The sequence below is a fragment of the Anomalospiza imberbis genome, chromosome 4, assembly GCF_031753505.1.
Source record: "Anomalospiza imberbis isolate Cuckoo-Finch-1a 21T00152 chromosome 4, ASM3175350v1, whole genome shotgun sequence".
Classification (NCBI taxonomy): domain Eukaryota; kingdom Metazoa; phylum Chordata; class Aves; order Passeriformes; family Viduidae; genus Anomalospiza; species Anomalospiza imberbis.
In genome coordinates this window covers 3121157-3145704 of record NC_089684.1, presented here as the reverse complement: position 1 = coordinate 3145704, position 24548 = coordinate 3121157, and the positions used below count along the sequence as shown (strand labels likewise).

General features: G+C 36.9%; 1 long non-coding RNA gene across 1 annotated transcript in view; it reads left to right on the top strand.

Annotated features, from left to right (window-relative positions):
• The first annotated feature begins 1856 nt into the window (after positions 1-1856).
• The window catches only part of LOC137472106 (uncharacterized), a 63727-nt gene continuing 41035 nt past the window's right edge, over positions 1857-24548 (top strand). Inside the window, exon 1 of the long non-coding RNA XR_010998021.1 lies at positions 1857-2001. This is a non-coding gene — a long non-coding RNA (uncharacterized lncRNA). The remainder of the gene's footprint in view (positions 2002-24548) is intronic.

The window sequence follows — 24548 nt, the reverse complement described above, 5'->3', positions numbered from 1 at the left end:
TGTCTTTTTCTTATTGCTAGCTACATGTTCACACCTCACTCTCTGCAGCAGTTTCAGAAGGGCATGTCTTTGATGTTTGCTGTCTGTATCGATATGAATCAATTTATTGGAGTCAAGTTCAAGGGATGAATCAGTTAACTTGCTGACAGAAAGCCAATTTTTTTCAGTGGTTTGTTCCAGTTGTTGATTTATCAATTTATGAAATTTGTCAGTTGATTTCTATCAAATCAGTCAGTTGAGCTGACATCCTCAAGCCACACAGTCATTAATGCAAAGGAAGACAGAAATGGAGACAGAAGACATTTCTGGAGACAGAAATGAAGAGCAGAAAGCCCAGTTTGGCGGCCATGAGATTGGATTTCATGTAGTTTACCCTCTCTGACAGCCACAACTGCAAGAAAGATTGCTTCTCTCACACATCACATCACAGACTTGCTGCTCCTAATCAGCAGAAAGCAAATTCATTTCTCTACATTTCATTCACTAGATTTGGAGTGAAAAGAAGTTGTGCCAGAGGTAACAGTATAACAGTCTGGTTTTCGCCCTGTAGAAATATAACAGGCAAATGCCAAGAGGAAAGGCCCCATTAGGAGCTGTTTCATCCATTCAGATGGTGAATTACAAAAAATATATTATCAGGCAGGATTGCTAAAAGTCTGTATTTACTGGAAGTTTTCTCCTAAATTCTGTTAGCAGATGATTATCTTTTTGTAGAGCTGAAGGAGAATTTTTCTTCCACCTACCATTCCCATGTATGGTTGTGGCTGATCTTGCCAGCTTTATGTTTCCAATATATTAATGAACTTTACAAAATTCATGATCTGAAATATGTAATGTGGCAATTAATAAGAAGGGTTAGCTAGTGTTAGCATTAAATGAGTTAAAAGATAAATCCACTATTTGCTATAGAAAACCTTCTGAGCACCTGTAGGCCAGGGATCAAAAGTAAGCAAATCCAGCAATAAGCAGTTTGCAAGCTGGTAGAAAACAACAGCAGCCAAGGAGGAAAAACATGTTGCAGTTTGCATGGGTAATCAGTTTTTTTGGAAAACAGCAGGAAGAGGATGGAAAATAAATACCCTGCAAGCAAAACCATTGTAGTTCTAACTACATGATCACTGTAGGATAACAGAGGAAGGTTCTTCACTGAGGCTGTTATTGAAATGTTTCACAGAGGACTCCATAGCAGAGTTTGACTAACTACAGCTATCTAAGGACTTTAATTAATGTAACAGATGCAGAAGCCATTGATCACTTCACAGAACTGTTAAAGTTATATAAATTGTATCTATATTTGCTGGCAAATAAAGGTAATTATCATAAGTTCAGAGAGCATCTTTCAAAAGTGTTTTCATGTTAACCACATTTCATAGCCTCTCTAGCTTGTCAGGATAAACATAATCAAATACTAAATATTGCTAGCAGTAAGTGCTAGCCTTAACTACCTGATGACCTGTATCAACCTTCTGTTTCTCATGTGACTGAGGTCAAGATGAGTACACTGCTGTTCTGAGCTGATGGCATTACACACCATGCATTGTACCATCCTCTGCTACAAAACAGGCAAAGCAGTGATGAGCAGGAGCTTACACTTAGCTTGCAGCTAAGACATGCATGTGATAACCTTTAAGAACACCTCACCACATTCTCCTGACACAGAGGTTAATATTATCTTCAGAATATATTGCATTAAATGTGATTTATTTAATTATATTTAGTATTTAGGAACCCAATCGATGGTTTGCATTTAGCCACAACTTACAACACAAAGGCTTTTGCATGCTGTGCCCTTTAATTCAGAGCATACACACCTGCATGGGTGGAGCTCAGAAGGGTGTAAATTAGATAAAGGGCTTAATGCTGTATGCACCACTCATATGCTTCGTGTTCCTCCAGATTTCTTTCTGCAGTGTGGGAGGTGTCCCTAGACTTTTGAGAGTTGTGTTTCAGGTTGATACAGTAATCCCATGGCAGTGCTCGTCCAAGGAGTTCTGTGGTCAGGTAAGACTTTGAGATGGGTAGGCACAGATCTGTGCTTTATAGCGAGTTCCTGATTTTAAAAGCCTCTAAGTGTTTTCACAGGGGTCAGTTTTAATTAAAATGGCAACAAGAATAACTGAGTCTTTCAGTAACAGGGGACATCCAGACAGACTGGAAATAAAGGTGGTTTATCCTTAAGTCTCTTCCTGATAACTGCATTTTTGATAGATTGTAGGTTTCTGCTGCAGTAGTTGTGTGACATTTACAGTTTCATCAAATGATGTGCAGCACTTTTTGCTGCAAGCACACTTGGTCTAGTAAGGCCTATTTGTTGCCTGGTTCTCTCACACTATGTCTGGACTAATAAGCGGCAAAGCAGAAACAGTTCCAGAAAGAAAACCAATTGTTTCTGAGCACCCACAACCCGTGTTTTGTGTGCTTTGGACATTTTATTTCAGGCTAGGTCTAGTCTGGTCCCCATATCTCTCTGCCAATCAGTGGTTGGAGCACTCTGACCCAAGTTTATGTTGGCGTTATCAAGGCGCGCATATACCTAGTTCACCTAAAGGGATCCATTTTATGTAGTCTGAGACAAGTCTGGTGCAAATAAAAGCATATTAACTGAGGAAAAATGAAGAGATTTACATTGAAAGGGCATTTATAGTGAAAGCCAATATGCAAATATACCAATGCAGACTTGCTGTCTGTGAGTTACAGATTTTCATCTCCTTGAGTGCTCATTTTTTATACCTGTGGCTGGATGCTTTCTTTCCCTTGGGAATGAAGACAGTTGCTCCTCAGAGTAGAGAAATGTTTGTCTCTTTCTAGAGGGTTCTGCCTGCCTTGTAGAAAAATTAATAACAGAATGTGTTTCACCGGGAATTTCTTCCACAGCCCATATGGATTAGAGATGATGAGGTGACCCCCATCTTGTAAAGAGATTGAAAAAATATATGAAATAGGCAGAAGTAATTACGAAAGCCTTTTCTGCAGCAGTTAGAGGGGATCAAGCCAAGGGAAATGGGCAGTGTTGGGGTTTCTCATTAGGTACTGGAAAAAAGAAAAGCAGATGAATAGTATTTTGGAAATGTATGGAAGTTACCTGGATATTTTTGTGGAAATGCAGAAAGCAAAATAAAACCATTCATTCTACTGTTATGTTTGTAATGGAACTAGGTATGGCTTACACACTTAATGCTGTTTAAAAATATTTTGAGATCTATACTGTTTATTTCAAGGCCTTAAATATGAAGTTGCAATTTTTCTTCACCTGAGCAAGGAGAGTTTCATTCAGTGAAAAATCTTCCACATGAGAATGGAAAAAACCCAGCCTCAAGCCAGTCAGGAGAGAAGCTTGTTGTATTGCCTTATACGTTTTATTCTGGGCACCTGAGCAGGGAACAATGCACCACTTTTCAGTAGAACAAAAGATTCCTTCATTGCCCAAATGCTGGGAAAGATGACAGCTGCAAAATTGGAGCCTCAGAGGACAGGTAGCTTGCATGAGTCCTAATAGGAAATGGACTATTAATGCAGACTTTAATGTCTAACCCTATCTACTTCAAACTGGAGTAAGATTAGCCTCCTTTTAAAAACATGTGCATGTTTAATGGTAATCCTAGATGGTTTTAGTTGTGGGAAATCTGATACAAATACAGAGAAAACAATGTCTCATACATTGGTGTATATGAGAAATTTTAAAGTTCTAATATCCTAAAAAGATAAATGATAATTCCCTTTATATGTGAATTTGTGCTTTTTCAACTCAGATTATCTCAAGGAAATTCTATGAAACAAAAAATGTTAACATATCAGTACAATTTAATTGTGTTGTTGTAGACCTCATATAATTTAAAAATTATACTCAGGATAAATGTTACTTATTTACTCTTGTATTAAATAGAAGACAGTAATTTTTAAAAATCTGAAATACGTAATGAAACTGTAGCTCTATTTCAGGCCTTCTCACTGTTGTAGTGGAACAAGAGCACATAAAAGGATAGTGAATGCCAATGAGACAGTAAACTGCAAATACTGGGAGTGTTCAAAGGGGAGGGTCTGACATTTGTACTTGCCATTGACCACAGATGTAGTCAGGTTTGCCATTTTTAACTCCTCCACTGTCCATGAGACATGAAAACATGGTAACACTAGTGGTTGTGAGAAAAATAACAAGGGCTATTCCTGCTCAGTTTTATACTTTTTTTTCAATAGTTTACTTTGTGTAATTTGAAGCTGAAGTTTGAATCTGTTGGAAGGTTTTCAGGAAAATCCATGGCAACCGATTATGCCAGATTCTGTAAATTCTGAACAATTTCAGGTAAGATAGTGATTTTATGTTATATTTACAGAAATTTAACTACAAATAGGTTGTGCTTTGTCATAAAAAGCTCTTTTCTTTACTGATAATCTCTTTACTAAAGAGATTTAGAAACTGGGTCCACAAATTTCCATTTCTCTTTTTCATGTTTTGTAAGGTGTACATGCGAAGATTTTTGTGATAGGTGAGCACGCTGTTCACAATATTCCTGCCAAACATTTTAAAAAAGTTGAGATGAACTCTGTTATTCACCTTCTTGGCTTCTGCCTGTTGGTGTTGGCCCATTTTTATATAAACCATTTCACTTTAGACTGCAATTACTGCAAAGGGGGTAGTAGTCATGTGTATAAAACAGGCAGAAAATGATAGCTATCAGTTTTGGAGCTGAGCTTCCTATATGTGATCAGTGTCCCAACACATTGTGAAAGGGGAGTAAACCACAGGTGAAGGAGGGAATTGACAGAGGACAAGAAATATTTCAATGGTCCCAGAGGCAGGCAAAAGTAAATCTGTACAATGTATATGAATTGCAGCAGTGTTTTTCAAATGCAAAACATCTAAACACACTGTGTTTCCACTTCCTCCCACTGTCCTACAATTTCTGATGGAACATAGATGTAGATTGATCTAGAAAGGGTAATAATGGGTGAACAGATGGAGCAGTATGATGGTAGGAAACGTCAGCCCAAAGGATTTTTTGTGGGGAATAAGAGTTGTAATGAAAAAAAAAATGAATGTGAGATGGAGGTAAACAGAGCAAGCAAGGATGAAAAAGTGTGAAGTTGAAATAAAGGGGGAAAGGCCAAACACTTTGGGTCAAAATGCAGGTATTACTCTGACTGTCATGTATTCTCAGCTAAGCTGTTCCTGTTCATGCTGTTACTCTATTAAACAGACTTAGTCTCAATGGTCTGATAGGATTTTTTGTTTTTACTGTCTGCTGTTTTCTCAGTTATGAGTGACAGAGGAGTTTAATCTGCAGACACTTCAGCTTAAAAGGGGCAAGGTGTTGACAAGCTGCTCTTTGTGTGCGGTCCCTTTGCTGTGGCGTTCAGTTGCCTATTTGATCTGACAAGGCATGATGCAAGAGTTGTCTGTTTTCTGGGTTGTGAAGGTGTTGGTAGACCTATACCCTAAAAGACATTACTATCAAAATCAGTGTTCTGTTAGTGGAAGTGTAGGAATTTCATAATAATGGCCAGATGGCTTTGCATGGTCACAGAATTAAAGATTTTACAATGTTCTTGAAGCTTGTGTCTGTGGTTGCTATAAAAATAGAGGAAGGAGTGAAAGCTGACAGACTTTCTTCACAAAGTCTAATGTAGTTTTTACCAAAAGTCCATCAATTATTTCTCTTACAAGCTTCTTAAAAAATTAATTCTTTACAGTAGCCCTTTCAAAAAAGGGATGAACAGTGTACTAAGAAAACACAACTGTGGTAACCTTTCTAAGAGGAAGAATGAACATTCTTCTTTCAGTCAAAGATTCTGCTGTATTTTAATAATGTGTACTTATGTATTGAAGAAATGAGAGGAACACTGGTCCTGCATGATGTTCAATTTCCCACTTAACTATGTGATCATAATCACATAGAGCTTTTCTCTTGAGGCTTATACAATCAGGAATGTAAGGATTACACAGAGTGTATCATGTACATTGTACTACTTCCTGACAGTCTAAAATAACACAGAGCACAATAGTAGTGCCTCTCTTGGAATGACTGCTGACTTTCTTTTGTCTGACCCACGAAGATAAATCACATAAGCTTCTTAAAGTTGGGATAATAATCTTTGGTGATTAAAACAGCTGATGAAAGCTTTAGAAGTTGGCTTGTTGCCGCATGCTGATTTCCTGTCATGCCAGGTAATGTTGTTTGACCAGTTACTAGCAAAGTTTCCTTCTCAGGACTTTGCTTTTTTTGATTTTTTTTTTGAATAACAAGCCTCAAAGCTCCAAATTTAATGAAGCTATTAGCTATATTCAGTCCCTTCTTAGCTCTTAATGCTTCCCTGCAATGGTAAATTTAAATTTAAATTGAACAAAATCCCAATTTGTTGCAATGTTCTTAAAGACAAAGTAGTTGTCTCAAAGATTTAAAGCCAGAGCTTTACAGTAAACCTGCATTTTTGCAATATTGTTCATTGTCTGTAATAAAGCAGTACACATCAGTATCATTCCTATTTTTACAGCATTATCATACCTTGTAAGTCAAAGAATAGAAATTATTATTGATGTCAGTGCTGTGTAGTTAATGTTGAGTGGTGAAAGGCATGTGTGTTCTCTGTGTTTGGATTCAGTATCATAATTAAGATGATGGATTTAACTATAAATATATATTATAAAAAAATCTGGAAATGTTACATCCATTTCAGGAAAAATAGAGGAAAACAGAGGTTTTGAAATGAGACATGGAATTAAACATTTTTGGAGTGGCCCTTACATTACTTAGTTTGATGTCTATTTTACCTGATAAGCCTCATTCCTTCAACATCTTTCAAGTATTAAAATTGTTTTAGTTGACAAAAGAAGTCAAGTTAAGGCTTTGAAAGCCTGGGAGGGACAAAAATATTCACCCATGACATTGCAGAAGGCACTCTGCTCCCTCTGGTCACAGATGGAGACAAGGCTGCCAAAGCTGAATGGGAAGTAACAGCAAAAGTATTTGCATGATTTGCTTGATAACTGCACTGAGCTGTTCGAAGCAAATTCTTATTCAGTAAAAATCAGGTTTCAAAAACAGGATATCTATTAAAATAAGGTGATTTCCAAGTCTGGGTTTTAAGCATGTAGAGTCAGTTTAACAGGAACTTACAGCTAGAGCTCTCTGAGTTCAGGATAGAGCTTGGAGGAGAAATGCTTATCAAATTAGAGGTACTAACTGAGCAAATCCTTGAATGTTTAAATTTACATTCAGAGCTTTGGACATAAATGCAGTTTTACTTTCAAGGGCATGAAAATATAACAGCAGATCTGGCATTTATCTGCAAATGCTAATAGCAATGCTAACAATACTAATTTCAGTCTGAAAAGGTTTAACAGGGCCCTGGCTAATTGAATTGACTGTTTGAGTTGCCACTGTTTGAGTGATTTACCATATGCTTCACTGTCACTAATTGTAACTGTGCCAGTCAGACCCATCTGTTTTATGGCACATGCTAGAAAATATATAATTTACCAAGTGCAAATCTGTTTTATAAACATCATTTTTCAAATAATTGAGAAAAAGACTATATAGGCAGCAATTCAGCTGTATCATACTACCAACTTCAGCATTTTGGCTTTAACAGTCTGGCAGACTAGACAAACAAAAGTGGTTATGGCATGACCAGAAAAAAGAGAATGCATGGAGAATTTGGAAGAAAACCCTGAACTCTTCCCTCTAGTCACAACAAATTATTTGCTTAATTTTGTTTTTTTGTCTGTGTTAGCAGTTAGGATCAGCCATTTTGGCCATCTTTAGCACTTGATGGATACTTGACAGTCTGTAGCATAGAAAGTATGAAAGAGATGAGCCTTAACTGATAAAATGCAAATCTGATTTGAATAGTACAAATTCCATAAGAAATGCTAAGTCCTGCTTAAGAGTGAATGAAGATCTACCTGTGTTTTCTATATTCCTCTACAGCAAGCCATCAGTAAACATATTGATAATATGAAAAATTGAAATGTCAGTAACATCAGGTCAGGAATATAGCATTTTTCAATCTGTTTTACCTAAACATTTTGTTACTAGATGCATCATAGTAAGCAACACAATGTTAGGAATAACCTGATATGGCAAAAAAAAATTTAGAAAGTGAAATCAAGTTATCAAAAGCAGGCTGTTAGGATAACTGAATGCTGGATGGCATGAGGACTTGCGCACAATAATGAAGAAAGGAAAGAAAAGCAAAGAGGCTTAGTTTATTGAACAGAAAAGTTTGAACAGAAAGGGAAAGAAGCTACAGGGTTGTCAGTGATTAGTCTCTGGTGAAAGGAATGTTAAAACCAGAAGAAATATAAATTTGCTGAAGATGACTCTTAACAGCTATTTTCAGTGTTCATGTGGCATTAAAAATAGAAAAGTATCTGGATTTAGTATTATAGAGCTGTCTGTTGTTAAAAACCTTTAAAAACAGGTAATCTCAAAGTGAAATATTTTATTTCACACAAAATGTCTCCAGTCTAAGAGCAGTTACAACTGTCTAGAATAGATGCACAATTAATTCAATCTCTTATAGCATTCTTTAATAATTTTTGTATTCCAGATCTGATCTCTTAAAAAAATGCATTTGAACTTAAAATATGCTGGTTTTAAAATCACAGATTGAAGACCATCCAATATAGAAAAATGTTTTGGAGCTGGCTTTGTTCTGTTTTTGTATAAACTGTATGATAAGGCCGTACTTTTCTTTTCCCCGATATCTAAGTACATTAAATAAGTGGCTTGATGGGAATTAGTGAACCTATGGTGCTGCCAATTCAGTAATTCAAAATTCAGCTAGAATTTATGGCATAAATTAACTGCTTTGTTTCACTGATGAAAAGGAACTGCTATGAAAATGTTTAGCTTCCCTTTTAGGTTTCTCATGAAAGTTCTAGCTGCATGTAGATTTTTTTTTTTTTCCTTTTCTGCCTTTGTGCCTGTATACTCTCCCTGTAACTTCCTTCTGGGTCTTGCCATTGCCCCAGAGGAGATATGGCAAAGACAGGAGGAATCACTTGCTTCTGGTGGTTTCTGCCTCTGGCAGATGTCTTTGGATTTGCAGGAAGACACAGAACCATTGGAGGAGGTGAAGGAAAGAGAGAATTCTGTGTTTATGCCCTTTTAAGTGGTTTCTTTTCTTTCCATCCTGAGCAGTAAAAAATATCTCTCAATTAGGAATCACTATTCATTCTGTTCTGCTCTTTGAAATACCCCTTTGGGTAATTTGGGTCATCTGTCCTGGCTATGCTACTTCATGGCTTCTTGGGCACCTCCTCAGAGCATGAGGCACTTAAAAGTCTTTGACTTGTATAAGCACTACTTGGCAACAACTGAAACATCAATGTGTTGTCAATATTTTTTTCATCCTAAACACAAAACATAGCCCTTTGCCAGATACTAGAAAGAAAATTCACTCAATCCTGGCCAAAACCAGGACATGATGAATCAATGTTCTTGAGTTAAAAAAAGAAGACTTAGCTAAATCTTCATCTGAATGTCTGGCTACCTTTCTGAAATCCACAAAATATTTCTGTTTCCCACAAAATGTTATCAGTAAGTCTCCATCCTTTCATTTCCTTCCTTTTCTTTTTTCTCTGTCCTCTGTGGCTTCTCGTAAGGAAATCTACTTACCTGATTTTTGAGGGGTAACTTATTTTTGAAAACTGGACCCCAGTTGCTGAGACTACTACATCTCTAGAAAGGGCTTTTGTGTGATTATTTTTCCATGCAATATTTGAAAGTCCATTTTGCTCCAGGGAATTTGATCCAACACATATCTACTCCCTTTCTCTCATGATTGGACTTTAACATAAATAGGAGTTGCAATGTCTGGTAAATTAAGACATCCACAATTCTCTAGAAGATATGACACAATTTGCTACAGGAAATATGAAAAATTATAACCTAAAGGCCTTTTCTTGGCACATAAGTACATAAGTAACTAAATTGTTTATCTAGCCATGGTTCTTCATGAGTAGGATGGAGAAAAGAGCATCTAATATTGTCAGCTGAACAATGATCTTAGTCCAAATTCCAAGCATATGCTACATTATTTTGCTTATTAATTTTTCCAAATCCTGCTTGTTCAAAATTGCCTACTTTTGAACTGTGATCCCAGGATCAAAAATTAGGAAATTTATGTTCTAATTTCCACTTTATAGCACTCAGAAAATTAGTGTTGCAAGGAGCTCTGTGGAGATGCACTTGGGGTACTGGTGGATGAAAAACAGGACATGAGCTGCTTGTGTGCACTCACAGCCTAGGGAGCCAGCCTTACCCTGGGCTGCATCAAAAGCATGGCCAGCAGGTTAGGAAGGAATTCTCCCTCTCTGCTCTGGAGTACTGTTTGTGCAGGTCCAGAGGAGGGCCATGAAGGTGATCAAAGGGCGGGAGCACCTCTGGAGAAGAGAAGGCTTTGGGGAGACCAGATTATGGCCTTTTAGTACTTAAAGAAATGATTAAGTACTTAAAAAAAAAATTAGTACTTAGAAGAAATTATTTTAGCATGGCCTATTGCAATAGGACAAGGGATGATGATTTTAAACTAAAGGAGGGATGATAAGACTAGATATAAAGAAGAAGATTTGTATAATGAGGGTGATGAAGCTGTAGAACAGGTTGCCCAGAGGTGTTGCATTCTTGGAAAGAGTCAAGGTCAGCTTGGATGACTTTTGGAGCCACCTGATTGACTTGAAGATGTCCCTGGTCATTGCAGGGGGTTGGACTAAATGACCAAACCCTCTGACCCACCCCATGCTATGACTCTATGATTTAACATGTTTGTGCTTCAGATATTACAGGTAAGCTAAACTTAATTTGGCAAAGCTCTCTGACATACGGAGAGCTTTACATTTGTAGCTTATGAAGCTATAAATACAAATGTTATAAAAATTAATAACAAAATAGCCTGCTTAAATATTTTGCAGTGGCAAACCCCTTTAGAAGCAACAGAGTATGAAGAGATTATCATGCAGCTAATATTACAATTAACACTAGTAAAATAAAATTCAAGTTGGATACCACAGGGAATCTGGCACAAGCAGTACATTACCTCTTCTGCCTTTATATCTCTTATTCTGCTTCTTCAAGTGATAAAGTTCCTTCATTTCCTGGGGCAGTGTAGTCCTCTAATCTGGTATTTTACCCATTTGCTGGCCCTACATTTGTATGGAGACGGTACATTCCTTGGAGCAGAGCTTTCTTCTATATTTTTTTTAATGAATGTAGCCTTGTTGTGTATTATTACTAGTACACAGGTGTCTAAGAACTCACAGAGGTGATGATATTTCAAAAGAAATAAGAACACTATGGACTTTGGTTCTTCCCATAAGAAGTTAGTTGTTTTGTCAATAGAATGTAAGTATTAAATAGTCGACATAGATTTTCAAAAAAAAAACCCCAAAAAGCCACACCTTTTCTGAGGTAAGATTAACGTGCTGCAAGAATAAAAGAACTGATCACAATCTCTGAAAGCCTACCATGTCAGGTGTTAGCATCACAGTGAAATGAAGGAATTTGGATTGCATTCTTTGTCAGCGTTTGAGTCTGGCTCTTAGATGCCAGCTGTGCAAGAGGCCTCCGTGTGTAGTTATGATTTTTATCCTGTTTCCTTTTAAGTTTCTCTCTATCACTGCCATCTGTATAATATCTGTTCTTATGCTCTGGATGTTGTTTGCTAGTAAAATGAGGCTGAATATAATGCCCTGCCTTTTTGGTTTCAGAAGCCACATTAAAAATGGGAAGTGGGAGAGAAAGGTGTCACAATAACTTCCTAATATTACTATCTGAACAGTTGCTGTTTTTTTTTTTTTTAGAATTATTATTATCCAGTATTATTTGAATAAGAAAAGGAGGAGATGTTTTTGCTGGTATTATTGTTTTTAAACAATACTTAACATCTCTGTCTTATTTTCACCTGTGAAATATTTTGGCCTTTTATGGTTATTAAGTATTCATGCAAACAGTGCTCTAATTAATAATCATTGATGTTCTAGGGAGATAAACCTAAAAACTGCACTGCCCAGCCCCTGCCAGAACCCATAGACTATTATGGGCTTGGGCTTCAGCCCTTACCTGAGCTAAGAGCAGATTTGAGTCGTGTCTTCTCTTGCCCCTGCTGATCCTGAATGGTTTTTCTGGTCTGATCTCAGGCCTTGCCTGTATTTGATAGTCACAGCCCGTGCCATGCTCAGGTCCTGGGGGTCCTGGAACTGTATCCTGGCAGTGAGGGCACTGTCCTGCTTTCTTCAGTGGCCTTGTCTTGTAGAGCAGCTCCATTCTTGCTTCCTCTAGAATGGCATACAATAATGTATCTAATAATTACATCTTATTATTCCAGAAGGATGTGTAATTACTAAGTAAGAGTGTTGAAAAAACACTCCCCCGTCCATCAAGTGTTATATATTTGCTCACATTTTATAGGTGATATTAAAAACCCTAAACTGTGGTGCTTTAAATATGAGTCAAAGTTTTATAAAAAAAAATTGATAAATTTTCATTGTATTTCCCTATTTTGCCTGTGCCAGCTGGAGTGTGGATAGGCTCTTTTTCTTGCTTCAACCTGTAAGTGATGTCATGGGGAAAAATAAATTGATTTCTTAGACCAGTTACCTTACTCTGTGTGTTGTAAAGGTGCTGAGGCAGAAAATACGAGTCCAGTCTTGGTTCTATCCTTTTGTATTGTGATGGAATCCTTATTCTTATTCCATAGGACATATGGTTGGTGGTAATTGAAGCAAAAAAAAAAAAAAAAGACTGGTAAAGTAGTTTAATAGGGGCAACTATCATTTGGATAGTGATAAACAGAATGCATTAAAAACTGTTTTATAGAGGATGGCACATGGAATAAGTAATTGCTTTGACTTCTAAGTCAGATTTCATTGCAGATTTCATTATCCTAGACTTAGTGAATATTTTTTAAAATATAACCATCTTCCCATGTTGTATGAATGGGTCAAAGTAGAGATTGCTGAGCAACTGGGACTTATGGCAGTAAGGGGATTTGAGAATTTTTTCATGTTGGCACAGCAAATTCGGCACATTACTTAAAATTGGGTTTGAAATTACAGCCTTTTCACTTAGAGAGGAAATCTTTTAGCATACAGAACCTGCTGAAGTAGTGGATGTGAAATGAATCCTTCCTGTTGCACAATTCCTTCAGAAAAATAGTTAAATGTTTCTGCTGCACAGGCTCTGAGGCTCCTGAAAGAGGGCATCTCACAGTGTTTCTATCCCTATCCAACATAGGGAATAGAGGCCAGCTGTCCAATCTTTCCATCATCACTGCCATCACTCGCATTCTGAGATGAAACAAAACTAGAACAACGAAGAACAAGTATAAAAGGCTTGAACTGCATTTGAGGCTTATGTCAGAAATGCTTCAGTCCTCAGGTAATTTGCTCAGTTCTGGCTCTTTTCGTATTTACTTCAAAGCTCCAGTGAAAATGAAAGGATAGAAAATGGCATTTAGGTTTGCAGATAGCTGTAGTCACATTCTTGTGACTCGATCTGGCCTTGTTGAAGGGTGCCTTCCCCTTAAAAGTCCGGAGCTGTCTACACATCATGAGGAAATGTCTTGCATCAGGGCAAGTCGAGGATACAACAGACCTACTATGCCATGGGTTGATATCTGTTTTCCTATGCTCCACCTCACTGCAGATTAACGTAAATCAGTGAATTAAATTGGTTTACCTAAAGGTAGCATGCAGTCTTATCAGAACATATTTTTATTGATAAAATAAAGAGTCATGCACAAACTTAAAATCAACAAAAAAAAAACCCCTCACATAACCTGCAGGATACATTAAATAAAGTTTCATGTTTTCTATATTTTGTCAGTTAGTTTGTACATGCAATCTTTTTCTGACATAGTGCTGCCCTGTCTAAGCATGTAACTGGTTTTTAAGAGTGTTTGAATTGCAGTATTCTGACATGAGATCAGAAATGTGAAATGCAGAAAAAGACAATGCAAAATTTACATTTCCTACTGGCAATGTGGGGTAACTTGTATCAGGACTTTCACCTTGTTCAGTACAGAGTGGAAATCGGTTTCATTTCCTTGGTCTCATTTTTCATTTGTCTCTATTTCATAGTCAGCAAGAATGGGATACTTACCTGATTCAATGCTACTTTGTTGTATATAAGCTGGCTTATTTAGCTCTCTTGGATAGCTTTCTGGTACTATCTGTAGCAGCTAAATACTACCAAGTGTGTGTTGTAGATGATCCAAATGATTTCTCTGGTCTTTTAAGTGGGCAAAATGTGGGGGAATTTCCATTGAGATGACTAGAGAGGTTTGCATGTCATAAGGGGTGCTTCCATGCAAGTTGCAGTATTTGTGATAAAGTTAATAGAGGACAGAGTATCTGAAAAAAGTGTCATCTGTGTAAGAAATGTAAAGATTTAAGAATGAGAAAGATATGTAATTGTCTTTAAATATGTGTATGTGTGTGTGGAGAGAGGGAGGAGGAGAACAGCATTGTTATGTTGTCATGACTGGTTGGCTTTAACAGATACAGTTGAGGTTTTACAAAAGTAAACAACCTGGGCAGGGGGCATTTTCTCAATTTTTTTAAGGAAAGTAAAATGGCAAATGTTATTTAATCTTCATTACATGTCACTGTTTGCCATTAAATGCTTGGGGAATGTCCGAGGCATCAGATGGTGGCCAAACATTGAGTTGTATAAGAAAATGCTTTTATTTTTTAAATCCCATTTCGGTTTAAAAGCTTATTTCATGCTAAAGAATAGCTGCTCACACTCTAGAAGTTAGTTTAAAAGGGCCATTGATGGAAGTTGAAGTATTGTATAAAGCATCAGCAATACTTCACCTGATTTATCAGTCCAATAAATGGTCAGTTAACTCTTCAGTCAGTAGCTTGAGATGTTAGGTGAGCAGGGATATTCTTTAGTATACAAAGTGCATTGTACTTTGCACTGGGACTGCTGAGTTTTGTTATTTAACCACTATTATTAACTAAAAACTTGTTTACTGTTTGATTAGTAGGGCTAACCATCAAAAGTGCAGAATGGCTAGAAAGCCCTTGCCCAAGGTATGCAGGTGAAGTTGACTCTAAAAGCCAGAACATGCTGGATTCTGTTTCCTTTTTTCGAGTCTCCTATCTCTTGATTTTGCCTGGCTTGCTCATTCACAGTCAAAATGTTATATTCCTTTCCAGTTAATAATGATGTTCATGGCTTTTGCTGGAAGTAACAGCAGAGGTGAAAGTTTCTGTTGCTGTCACCTTCCCTGTATTTGTGAAGGGACTTTCACACTTTCTCTTTAGCCCTGGCAATACTTGTTTCAGGGATTTATGGTCTCACAGCCTGTGAGAGTATTCCTTCTTGACTCTTCTTGTAGTGTTCAATTAAAATACTCCTCTGAAAACTAGTTGTTTTGTTGTATGCTTGTATCCGGTGGCAGATTTTGTAGGTGCTTTGTGATTAATATAACTTCCATGCTTCAGAGCAGCACACGAGTCAGTTACTCTGTGCCACCTCCAAATCCCAGCATTTAGTTGAAAGACAGAATATTCTGATGGAATAAAAAAAAACTGGGCTCCCATTTTTGGGCAGAGTTTGAAGAAAGTAGAAGGTTGAGTGGCATGGGACATCACACCCTTATTGAATCTATTTAAACTTTTGGGCAAAATATCTGCTGATAATGGAGAAAGTAATTATATTTTGTGTGATGATAGCTCCAAAGTTTCCCACCCTAGGCAGGACACATCTGTAGTGTTAGTGACTCCTTGTATTAGACGTAGTTAAACTGTTCCTTTTTGCTGTTGACGTAGACAAAATGTGAGTACTGACTTTACTCTCTCCACAACTGCTACTAATGGAGTCTTTTGTTGTATTTTACTTTCTGTATCCTGTGGCTCTTAACATGTGTTCATTCTATATTAGTTTAGGCACCTGAGTCCTAAAAGCCTGATTGTCCTGGGTTCCCTATTGCTATTCTATAACTAGCAAAGGTGTTAAGCTCCCCTCCTGCCTCAAATGTCTGTAAATACTGTTTTAATCAAGTGGAAATAGGCTTTCATGACAACAGCATCACCACCCCTGCATGCCTAGTTGACTAATTTTAAGAAAGCAGGGATTGCAAGCATGTTTTATATTTCACAGTGAAAAATCAAGTTCAGAGACTTAATTTGTGCAAACATCTATCTAGCTTCTCCTTAATATGAGACTACACATGTGCATGTAAATGGAGATTTTTCTCTTACATAATGTAACTGTTCTTGCTAACTCTGTCACAATAACATTTTATTTATAAACAACCTAAATAACTCTTCTTATCAAGCTAAATATTAAATAATTGAGTGATGTGAGCCATGGGGCTGCTTGTCACGGGAACCACTTGGTTAACATTTGTACGACAACCTGAACCCTTTGTATCCATCACTTTGAACTGAAGGCAAAATGAAACTGTCTCACCCTTGGACTGAGGTAGACAGTTTTTTTCTTTTTTACCATCCCTAAGACAAATTAGGAATGTAGAAAAGCTTTCACTCAGAACAAAACGATGATTATAGCAGGTAACAGGACCTCACATTAATCAGTGTTTTCAAAGAAAAGGCCTCGACCTGTGCCCTTTGTCTAGCCTAGTGGTAGGTATGGTTTTTTCCCCAGGTTCCTTTCAGTGTCAGGGCATTCTCTGTCTGTGTAATACACTCCCTTGGAGAGTGTTTCTCTTTTCAGGCAGTCCTTCTGCATTGATCAAAACCCATCCAGAAAGCCACTGTAGAAATCTGAACTTATAATGACGTTCTTTTATATTTTCTTACAATGAACAATGGCTTTCTCAATACTAATGGCAACAGTACATAGATGGAGGCAACAGTGCAAAGAGTTGGGGGTAAATAGCCATTATTTGCAAGACTTGCTGTTTCATGTCCTGGAAAGAAAAAAAGAAATCCTGTCTTCTGCAGCCAAATCTTTACTACCTCTTGTTGAAAACATTCAAGGCCTTTGCAAACCAATGCTGAGATGAGGAAAGATAAGCATGGATTAACATTTTTCTTCTTTTTGGAAGAAAACATTAGTGACAATTAGATGGCAAAAGATCTTAGTTCTCCATCCCTCCTGGATAAGAAGAAAGAGCAAACATTCTGCTGCATAATCTTTTCTTGGTTTGCTGGCCTTGACCTTTAAATCAATTATCCCCCAAATGCCAGGCTCGAGAGTAAATGATGGGACCTGAATGTGGCTCCATTGAATAAAAGACTCCCTCTGCTGCCTGAAATACACATCACCAGATGAAACAGAATGCTTGTTTCCAAAAGGGGCACAAAACATAAAGCAAATGTCAATGCTTTGCCAGTCTCATTAGTTTTTTCCCAGTTAAAGTCTGTTGGTGGTGTTTGTATTTTTGGGTTGTTTGGGGTTTTTTTGTTTGTTTGGCTGGGGTTTTTATGGTTGTTTGGTTTGGGGTTTTTGTATCTCAGACTTCCTTCCTCTTACATGGAGCAGCTCTTTCCAAGAGCATGTCTCCAGATGCATCCCTCAAAATATCTTCCACCCGTCTCTCTTGCTTATCTTCCTCTGTTTTCACCCTTACACTTCTCTAAGGCCTTCGCCTCATTTATCTTCTTATGCATGTCCTCTCCTTCTACTGTTACACATCTCTGCCCCTGTGGACATCATTTTTAATGTGTTTGAGCAAAGGCACCATGAGCTCCTCAGCTGGTGTAAGTTTTGGTGAACAATGAGTGGTTTCCAGCTGCTTCAGAACTGTCTGGAGAAGGTGAGACCAGCGCTGGTCCTGTCATGGCCTTCTCCCATACAGGGCACCCTGCAGCAGCACCCTGCTGCCTAAACACTCCTGGATTTGCTCAGGACTTCCCATACAGACACTTCATTTTCAGAGTAGAAAAGAAGGAATAAGGTTTCATGTACTAGTAATAACCCATCCCATCACAGTATTTTTTGTGCTTTTATATAAAAGTAACTTCTCAGATGTGTTGTAGTGCTGTCTGATATATAAAAACATCTTGAGAAATTGCCTCATATAACAATTCAGTTATTATTAAATATATTAATTATAGGAAGCAAGCAAATTTTGATTATTTTGATCTTGTACAATTTGCACCTTTGCATTCCATTTTCCTACAAGCAAAAGAAATACAGACTTACTAGAAAGCTAAGATTCAGATGTGATTCTGGAAATATTATAAAATAACCCTAATTATGAAAACAGTATTATGGTGATAGCCAAAAAAATTTGAAACAGCTCTTGTCTTTTCACTGACTCATTTCCAGACAAAACAGTTCTGTACTAATCTGAATTTGACTCTTCACCTTCCATCCTTCCTTCATCCCCACGATGAACTATGGAAAATGACTTTGTGGTTATTTGTGTGTTAAACCTCAAACAGACATTCTGTCCTCAGTTTTCCTCAGATATACTCCTAAGTGACCTCTTAGGAACCTTTTCTGCACACTCACCCTTCTCTGAGAAATCAAAATCCCTTCTCATTCCATTTCCTCTCCTTATCTGTTGCTTTTGTTGCTGTTGTTCTTTCTGCACATCTTGCTGTCCATGCCCCTGCTCTTTCTGCTTGCTTCCCATTTCTTTTGTGTTTGTATTCAGGAGAATTAAAATTTACATGCAGCATGTGATCTTGTATATAGTCATAGGTGTGAAAGCTATAAATGTTTCAGTCCACCAGAAATTTGATTGCCTTCAGCAGCTTGTTTTGGCTTCTGTGCTTGTATTTTTACAAAATATTTTTTGGGTAGAAACCCCTCAAAATAAGAAGGCACTTCAAACTGGCACTATGTTCTGGTAGCTGCCTATTTAGGTTCTTTATATCTGTGTTTGTATGGGAAAAGATCTGAAAGCAGGAAGAGGTTAAGGACCAAGGCAAAGGGAAGGGGACTCGAGCTGAGATGAATTGCCAGCCTTGCACAGATATATGTAGCATTTCCAATGGCAAGACAGATATTAGCTGAATTGCTACATCAACTGTTTGTTTACTGCCTTATGGTTATATGGATTTAGCATAAGCATATCTAGCAAATTGCTAATTTAACATTTAGCAGGCCATAAGGTAAATAATGTGACAAACATTGCAGCTAAGACAGCTGCAGAGCAAGTACAAAGTGAGCAGTTATCCCTGGGTGAACAGTCAGCCTGGACAGAGTGAGAAAGTACAAAAGGCCACAGATCATGGTGATCTGAAAGGATTAAAAGGCACCTCAAAGATTAAGAGGTGAGATCAGCAGAAGGGGACCAACACTGGAGACCTCATTAATAACTGAATTTGAGCATCAACTGCACTGGGACACGTAGTCTCCCTGGCTGTCCCGCCACACCAGGAGGGATGTTTCTGCAATCTTGTGCTGTGACCATGAACTCCAAAAGCCAAAGGAGGGATCTCACCTCTTTTGTTTTGCCTCAAATTAAATTATTCCATTTCAGGCAAATTAGTTCCCCAGAACAAAGTTATGCAGGATGTAGTAATGAAAACCAATATTCCCTTAAGCCTTGAAATCATCCAATTGTATAATAATCCATAGCATCATGCTGTATGATGAATTCATGTCTACAGAGAAAGCTGACTTTCCAATATTCTAATCTTTCAACCTTTTATTTTGATCTGCAGAATAACAAAGCTTAATGAGAATGCAAATGTGAGTACTATGGTCTTCTCCTCTACACTTATTAACCATTTTTTTTGATGTCAGGGCAAAACAACATAGCATAAAAATTGCTTTGATTTTTCTTATGGTTTTTCCTGTATGTCTTTAATGGTGTTTTTTTATTTTCATAGATATTTACTATCACTTCTCCTTTATGCCTCTGAAAAGTTAGGGTTTTTTTCAGAAAAATCTTTAACTGTCAATCAGTGCAAGAATCATAAGCTAGCAAAGATAAAAATAAATTATCTTCTTCCACCTTTCCTGATATTGAAAAATTTCATGGACTACAGGAATTTTTTTCTGATCATGTTGTAGATTTCTCAACATACAGCTTTGCAAAGTCTTACTTTCTGCAGCGAGAGAAAAGAACAGAGGATGAAGTTCCTTCTGTTAAAAAAAAAAAGTGACGAACATAATATCATAACTGGGCTCATGCCATGAATCAGACTCCAAATGTAAACATGCATTACATTACATGTGTTTGACTTAAAGATTTTAAAATCAGTTTATCAGTCTATATGATAGACTTCTCCTTTCCCTGGAGCTGTATTTATACACTTCCACATACCTGCCTGCAAGCGCTGTTTGAATTTCACACGTGAAATATAGATCTGTGGAATCTGTCAGATCATCCTGTTAGCTGTGATTTTTCTGAGTGGAGGATGTGTTGTGCTTTGCATGTTACATCGTTCCCTGTAACTGATCTGGGAAGAAGCAAACTCAAAATGTAATTTTTTTCAGAAGCAGTTAATAAAGAACTGTTAGGGGGTCCAGTAGATGCTGTTGCCAGCCAGGTTTGGTATCAAGGACAAGTTCTTGGGGAATAAAGCTAATAGTAAATTTGTGCCTCCAAAGACAGCATCTCTGACTAAACAGGTCCTTCTATAGTTATGCAGACTGAAGAAATCCCCTAATTTACATGCACTGCTTTGAAATGTCTTTAGCAATCTGCGAAAGACACAGCTTGAGTAGCTTTTTCCTGCAAGGTATGCGATAACCTTGGAAAATTTTGCTTACATTTATTTTATATTTGAAAATAGAAAGAATGGCCAGGGAGAAAATGGCACATCCATAAGTCATCATCATTTCAGAAGTAAGCCTGTTATTTGCAGTGTTATTGGATATTAAAGCTATAGATTTTATGTTTAGATTACTAAAGCTTAACTTTTTTTAACTGCTTTTGCATGCTTTGGAAGAATATGTGAATCCTACAGGGTGTCATGTGGCCATTATATCAACCAGTTTCCCATTGCCCTTATGCTTTTATTCAATATTTCTTATTTACAGGAGGAGAAAAAACAGTCCCTCAGGTAGTTGCTTTTAATTAAAACATCTTTATTTTCTACACAGACAAAAATTACAAAAAAATGTAGCTATGTTTAATAACTACTATTTCTGAAAAAAACAAAGAATGCCTTATTGACTGAAGTAATAAGGTTATTTTCATCTCTGGATGAAGTATCCTTTTCTTCATAAAAATATTTTTGTTATCTTGTACTGTGATTGTATTAGGTGAAAGAACAAGATGAAGAGTGTCAAATATTTGAAGTTTCATTTATGGAAGTAAGTCTGGAAAACTTTTGTTCTGCTTATAGCTTTAAAACCCTAACAGTTCTTCTAAGGTCTGGCTTTACCTTACACAGGGTTACATTTTAACCTGATACTACTAAGGAGAATTATTCTGTAGGTATAGGTGCTTTCAAGAAAGTCTACATAGTGAAAAACTTGCTTGTAAAATCTACAAAATATTTTATGTAAGTACTTTTAACACGTAGCTTTCCAAAACGAAGTGTCAATTTTTTTTTTTTACCCCAAAGCAATCATTGGTTCAGCTTTGACTTTTCAATAGTATTAATAAGAAGAGAGTTTAAAAAACCAGCCACAAATAAATAGAATATGAAACTTAAGTACAAAAATTAGTAATTTCATATTTGGTGATGTATGCAATTTAGAATCTGGAGACCTTATCTGTATTCTAGTTTGTTATTTGGAAATATCTTATGGGATAATAGAATGATTGTAGCAAATGGACCAACCTGCATGGCAGACCATGCTGTGGGTATGAGATATCACCTTAAGTGCAGCACTATGAAATCAAAATTATGTCCAGTGGGTCTTTAAGAAGTCCTCTGACTGTATTAATAATTAATATGAGGCCAGGAGAGCAGGTATAATGCTTTGATATGGCCAGTTCTTAATTTAGTCACATTTTAATTTTAGTAATCTTTTAATTTTTCTGACTTTATGACAAATAAAACATGCTACTTTTTTCCCTGTGATTTTATGTTTTTCCTGCAGTCACCTCTCTTCAAGCTTAATAATGGCTATTTTCAGCATCCCTTAACAATGTTAGTAAGACTGCAACTACTCCTCATGCATTAAAAATATTGCTAACATTCCCAGATGATTTAAAGCCAAAAATGTGGAGTCTGTGGAAAGTCTACATTTTCTCCATTAGGGGGAATCCTTACTCCATCTTCTGATGGTTCCAGTTTCTCCCAAAGTACCTTAACATTAAGAATTGCTGAACTCTGTAGTTCTGATTCTGAAATCTCTGTTTAAAACAGTGGTCAGATCACTGATGCTTAGAGTTTAGCATTTAGTGTGTGTGAGAGGAGGACTGACTTCTGTTGCAAGAGCACAGAATTCTTTTTGTTCTCTTCTGTACCTTATTGGCTGTTGCATGAAAAGCATAGTCCTTGCAAAGAGAAGCCAAACAGCTCAAAGACTGAGCAGGAGACTCCTTATCAGAATATGTCACTTTTTGAAGGAGCTGGCATACTGAAGCACCTTCTAAATTACTGTGATGGTGGTGAATTGTAAGAGATGTGCTAAAATTTAGCCTTGACTAAAGATTTTCACCTTTTAAAAATCAGAAGGAAAACAACTGTGGCAAAACCAATACTTTGGCATAGCTTCAACCTTTTTCCTTTTGTTCCAAATAGTGAAAGATCATTCACTGTTTTGTGAACTGGGAAGCCATTGCAGAACTAGAAAACCATTGCAGTGTACATTGTGTTAGGTTTTTCTTTCTGAATCTTGTAAAATATTTGAGAGTTAAGTATGTCTTTAGGGAGCAAGCTTTGATTTTATGAAGTAGGGATGAGCGAGTAACAAAAGTAGGAGATAATTACACATTTGAAAGGGTAGTGCTGTCTTTTTGGGAAGAGTCTTTTTTTTTTTTTTTTCTTAGAAACAAGAAGGCAGAAGCAAATGAGAATAAAAATGGAATGTAGTTATTTCTCAGGTGAAAGGAAATGAAGTTATAGTTTTTCTACTGGCAGAGCAGGTGATCAGAACAAATCCATGCTGAGCATACAGCAAAGTACCAGTAATTACTCTTTGTAATTGTTGTAGTCAGTGTCTCCACATCGTTGCAGTCCCTGTACTTGTGGCTGAAAGGGCCAGGGAAGGCTTAGGTTTGACCTAAACTATGCAATTTCCACTTTGGCAACATCTACCTACAATATCCATCACAGTCTTCTTCAAGGACAAAGTGTTACCATTTTTAGTATTTTAGTTCAGCTGAAGCTAAAATAGCCGTAGGAGGTACTGAGGAAATCCCTTCTTAGAATCTGAAAGGCTAAAGTGACATATATCCAGTGATGCCAATGAAGATTTCAGAACATTTCTAATAGACAAAAAAGGTGTTGCAAAGCTTCAGTGAAGTGACATGAAAAAGTAAATTTCAGATCAGTTCTGAATGTTAAAAAATGCTTTAGGACCAGAGCTGTAAATGTTCAAATGGAGCAGAAGAATTCCACGTCAGCAACACCAAGCCTTAAGAATGAGCACTTCTATAAAGCTCTCTAAATGTAGCAACAGTAGCATTCAGGGCCCTATAGCCTTCAGGCAGCATCAGTTTTCAAAACTAAGAATTACATAAAAAAATCAAAGACTTTTGTTCTGCCTGCCCCCTGAGTACAAGTAGTTTCAGAGAAAATAGGAACTGACCATGTCTATGCTTGTACAGAAGTCAAATTATCCTCAAAGAACAACAGATAATATCAATAGAGCAGTATTGTACCAGGCAATGATTTAATTAGCTGCCTCTGTCTTATGGGAAAACTGGGATATGCATGGCTGAGACAATGCATGGGCCAAAGTTTGAAGTAAATTCTTTAGAGATTTCTCTTTTATATCCCTTTAGTGACTGTGTGTTCATGTAGCTCAGGTGACTTCTGTACTGTGAGTGCAAAGAATATCTGTGTTTTGGGCTCTGATTTTATTTTCATGTTCCGATAACTGCATTAGTTTTTGTTTAGACATCATAATAGTGGTGGCTTAATATACCAGAATAAAAACAACATATTGAAAAATTAATGAGAGCAGTGGCTTTTACATACTCAGTTTTTCAGAGTATAAAGTGAAAAGAATAGATATTCCCTTTATGTAAAAGATGCATGGTATAATTCCCAACCATAATTTTTTTTGTAATTATATGAAAATTTAAATGAAAAAGGTAAAACTAACCTAGCTTCTGTAGCTGCTGTGATTGTGGAAAAAAAGGATAGTTGTATAATGTACTTAAATGAATTGAATTGTGCATGGAAATCAACAGAAGATGATATTCAAAATTCACACTGAATTCTTGAAGGATACAGAGGGTGACCGTGTTAGATCAGATTTCGTCTTTTGCAAGAAATTGTAGGAATTTAAGGATATCTACTACTTTACAGCTTGTTAAAGAGCTTACCACTTGCGTCTTTTGGCTTGGAAGGAGCTTTAAAAAGTAGTGCAGAGTACACAATTATATCTAAGGAAGAATGGAAAAGAACTTATTTATTCCAAAAATGGATTTGACAGCTAACTCTGGTGCTACTGTTTCCAATGCAATGTGTTTTACTCTAAGAGATAGAGGGTGTAGATTGAGAAGCCAGAAATGTAATTCATAGAACTAAAATGTTTCCCAGATAAATT